Source organism: Arachis hypogaea, chromosome 20 (genome assembly GCF_003086295.3).
Source record: "Arachis hypogaea cultivar Tifrunner chromosome 20, arahy.Tifrunner.gnm2.J5K5, whole genome shotgun sequence".
NCBI classification, from domain to species: domain Eukaryota; kingdom Viridiplantae; phylum Streptophyta; class Magnoliopsida; order Fabales; family Fabaceae; genus Arachis; species Arachis hypogaea.
Genome location: NC_092055.1, coordinates 12,024,327 through 12,028,863, shown reverse-complemented (window position 1 = coordinate 12,028,863; position 4,537 = coordinate 12,024,327). Strand labels below are relative to the sequence as shown.

Here is a 4,537-nt window from a genome sequence, read left to right as displayed (position 1 = left end):
TAAAGACTTGGTCCAACCTTTGATCAAAGTTGACCTTTCTAGTGAAAGGGTGAGGATCTCCTTGCATCATTGGCAAGTTGAATGCTAACCTCACATTTTCCGGACTAAAATAAAAGTAGTTCCCCCAAACCATTGTGAGCCAATTCTTTGGGTTCGGGTTCACATTTTGGTCATGGTTCTTAGTGATCCATGTATTAGCATAGAACTCTTGAACCATTAAGATCCCGACTTGTTGAATGGGGTTGGTGAGAATTTCCCAACCTCTTCTTCGAATCTCACGTCGGATCTCTGGATATTCACTCTTTTTAAGCTTGAAGGGGACCTCGGGGATCACATTTTTCTTTGCCACAACTTCATAGAAGTGGTCTTGATGGACCTTTGAGATGAATCTCTCCATCTCCCATGACTCGGAGGTGGAAGCAATTGCCTTCCCTTTCCTCTTTCTAGAGGTTTCTCCGGCCTTAGGTGCCATTAGTGGTTATGGAAAACAAAAATCTTTAGCTTTTCCCATACTAAACTTAGAATTGTTGCTCGTCCTCGAGCAAAAGAAGAAGAAAAAGGAGTAGAAGAAGAAGAAATGGATGAGATGGAGGGTTGTGGAGGTTTCGGCCAAGGGGGTAGTAGTGTGTATGTTGTGTGAAAATAAAGGTGGTAAGGATGGGTATTTATAGGGTAAGGGAGAGAGTGGGTTCGGTCATGAAGGGGAGGGTTTGGGAGGGAAATAGTTTGAATTTGAATGGTGAGGTAGGTGGGGTTTGATGATGGATGGATGTGAGTGGTGAAGAGAGTATGGAGAAGAGGGTAAGATTTGATAGGTGAAGGGTATTTGGGGAAGAGGTATTGAAGTGATTGGTCAAGGGTGTATGGGGAAGAGTGTTATGGAAAAGTGTGAAGATGAGAGAAGAAGAGGTAGGGTAGGTGGGGATCCTGTGGGGTCCACAGATCCTGAGGTGTCAAGGAATTTGAGTCCCAGCACCATTCTGGCGTTTAAACGCCCATTCTGTGCCAAATCTGGCATTTAACGCTAGCTTTGCTACCATTCCTGGCGTTAAACGCCACTCTGCTACCCATTTCTGGTGTTAAACGCTAGCCAGATGCCCATTTCTGGCGTTTAACGCCAGCCAGATGCCAGACAGCCCTTTCTGGCGTTAAACACCCAAAGTGCTGCCCATTCTGGCGTTTAACGCCCAGAATGCTGCCAGGCTGGGCGTTAAATGCCCATTCTGCTATCCTTACTGGCGTTTAAACGCCAGTAAGCCTGTCCTCCAGGGTGTGCTATTTTTGATGCTGTTTTTCATTCTGTTTTTGAATTTTCAGTTGTTTTTGTGACTTCACATGATCATCAACCTAAAGAAAACATAAAATAGCAATGGAAAATAAATAAATATAATTAAATAACATTGGGTTGCCTCCCAACAAGCGCTTCTTTAATGTCAATAGCTTGACAGTGAGCTCTTAGAGAGCCTCACAGAGATTCAGAGCTCAGTGTTGGCCTCCCAAAACCAACCTTAGAAGTTGAGTATGAGGGCTTTGTTTGACTCTGTATTGAGAGAAGCTTTGCATGCTTCCTCTCCATGGTTACAGAAGAAGATCCTTGAGAGTTGAACACAAGGTAGTCCTTATTCAATTGAAGGACTAACTCTCCTCTGTCCACATCAATCACAGCTCTTACTGTGGCTAGGAAGGGTCTTCCAAGGATGATGGATTCATCCTCTTCCTTCCCAGTGTCTAGGATTATGAAGTCAGCAGGGATGTAATAGCCTTCAACCTTTACTAATACATCCTCTACAACTCCATAAGCCTGTTTTCTTGAATTGTCTGCCATCTCTAGTGAGATTTTAGCAACTTGTACCTCAAAGATGCCTATCTTCTCCATTACAGAGAGGAGCATGAGGTTTATACTTGAACCAAGGTCACACAGAGCCTTCTTAAAGATCATGGTGCCTATTATGCAAGGTATTAAGAACTTTCCAGGATCCTGTTTCTTCTGAGGTAATTTCAGTTGAACCAGATCATTCAGTTCATTGATGAGCAATGGAGGTTCATCCTCCCAAGTCTCATTACCAAATAACTTGGCATTCAGCTTTATGATTGCTCCTAGATACTGAGCAACTTGCTCTTCAATAATATCTTCATCCTCTCCAGAGGAAGAATACTCATCAGAGCTCATGAATGGTAATAGTAAGTTCAGTGGAATCTCTATGGTCTCTGTATGAGCCTCAGATTCCCTTGGTTCCTCATTAGGGAACTCCTTAGTGGCCAGTGGACGTCCATTGAGGTCTTCCTCACTAGAAATAACGGCCTCTCCCTCCTCTGTGCATTCGGCCATGTTGGTTATATTTATGGCCTTGCACTCTCTCTTTGGATTCTCTTCTGTATTGCTTGGGAGAGTACTAGGAGGGAGTTCAGTAACTCTTTTACTCAGCTGACCCACTTGTGCCTCCAAATTTCTAATGGAGGACCTTGCTTCAGTCATGAAACTGAGAGTGGTCTTAGATAGATCAGAGACTACAGTTGCTAAGTCAGAGTGGCTCTACTTAGAATTCTCTGTCTGTTGCTAAGAAGATGATGGAAAAGGTCTGCTATTGCCAAACCGTGCTCTCCCACCATTATTATTATTGAAACCTTGATTAGGCTTCTGCTAATCCTTCCATGAGAAATTAGGATGATTCCTCCATGAAGGATTGTAAGTGTTTCCATAGGAATCTCCCATGTAATTCACTTCTTCCATTCTAGGATTCTCAGGATCATAAGCTTCTTCTTTAGAGGACGCCTCTTTAGTACTGCCAGATGCAGCTTGCATTCCAGACAGACTCTGAGAAATTATATTGACTTGCTGAGTCAATATTTTATTCTGAGCCAATATGGCATTTAGAGTATCAATCTCCAGAACTCCTTTTTTTTGAGTTGTCCCATTATTCACAGGATTTCTTTCAGAAGTGTACAAGAACTGGTTATTTGCAACCATTTCAATGAGTTTCTGGGCTTCTTCAAGCATCTTCTTCAGATGAAGAGATCTACCAGCAGAGTTGTCCAATGACATCTTGGACAATTCAGACAGACCATCATAGAATATGCATATGATGCTCCATTCTGAAAGAATGCCAGAAGGACACCTTCTGACCAATTACTTGTATCTTTCCCAAGCTTCATAGAGGGATTCACCTTCCTTCTGTCTGAAGGTTTGGACTTCCACTCTAAGCTTGCTCAATTTTTGAGGTGGAAAGAATTTGGCCAAGAAAGCATTGACCAACTTTTCCCAAGAGTTTAGGCTATCTTTAGGTTATGAGTCCAACCATATCCTAGCTCTGTCTCTTACAGCAAAAGGGAAAAGCATAAGTCTGTAGACCTCAAGATTAACCCCATTGGTCTTAACAGTGTCACAGATTTGCAAGAATTCAGCTAGAAACTGATGAGGATCTTCTAATGGAAGTCCATGAAACTTGCAATTCTGCTGCATTAGAGAAACTAATTGAAGCTTAAGCTAAAAGTTGTTTACTCTAATTGCAGGAATTGAGATGCTTCTTCCACAGAAGTCAGAAGAGGGTGCAATAAAGTCACCAAGCATCTTCCTTGCATCTCCACCATTGTTATTGAGTTCGGCCATCTCTTCTTCTTTTTCGAAAAATTCTGTCAGGTCCTCTCCAGAGTGTTGTGCTTTAGCTTCTCTTAGCTTCCTCTTTAGAGTCCTTTCAGGTTCCAGATCAGCTTCAACAAGAATGTTCTTATCCTTGCTCCTGCTCATATGAAAAAGAAGAGAACAGAGAAGAAGAGGAATCCTCTATGTCACAGTATAGAGATTCCTTATGTGAGTAGAAGAAGAGAAGAATAGAAGAGTGATGTAGAGAGAAGAGATGAAGAATTCGAACACAGAGAGGTAGAGAGGGTTCGAATTATAAGAAGAAGAGAAGTGTTAGTAAATAAATAAATAGAGAGAGATGAGAGCGAGAGAGTTTTCGAAAATAATTAAAAGGAAAAGGAAAATATTTTTGTTTTTATTTTAAAATTTAGTTAGAATTAAAAAATTAAGAGAAGAAATAAAATAAAATTAAAATTTAAATCAATTAGTTAAAAAAAGGAATTTTGAAAAAGAGGTGAGGAGGTTTCGAAAATTAGAGAGAGAAAAGTAGTTAGGTAGTTTTGAAAAAGATAAGAAATAGAAAACTTTTAAAATCAAACAAAAAGTTAAGTAGTTAATTGAAAAAGATTTGAAAATCAAATTTGAAAAGATAAGAAGTTAGAAAAGAAATTGAATTTTTGAAAAAGATATGATTGAAAGATATGATTGAAATTTATTTTGAAAAAGGTTTGAAAAGGGAAATTAAAAAGATTTGATTTTTGAAATTAAAGTTGATTACTTGACTAACAAGAAACTAAAAGATATGATTCTAGAATTTAAAGATTGATCCTTTCTTAATAGACAAGTAATAACTTGAAAATTTTTGAATCAAAACATTAATTGTTAGTCATGATTTTGAAAATATGAAACAAAAATAAGAAAAAGATTTTAAAAATCAAATTAAAATTTTCAAAAATA

The 4,537-nt window shown here is 39.2% G+C and overlaps 1 non-coding gene across 1 annotated transcript; it reads left to right on the top strand.

Annotated features, from left to right (window-relative positions):
* The first annotated feature begins 3,101 nt into the window (after nt 1–3,101).
* LOC112787473 (small nucleolar RNA R71) lies at nt 3,102–3,205 on the top strand. The gene has a single exon (XR_003194885.1). It is a non-coding gene; the product is annotated as a small nucleolar RNA R71 (small nucleolar RNA).
* Nucleotides 3,206–4,537: the final 1,332 nt, after the last annotated feature.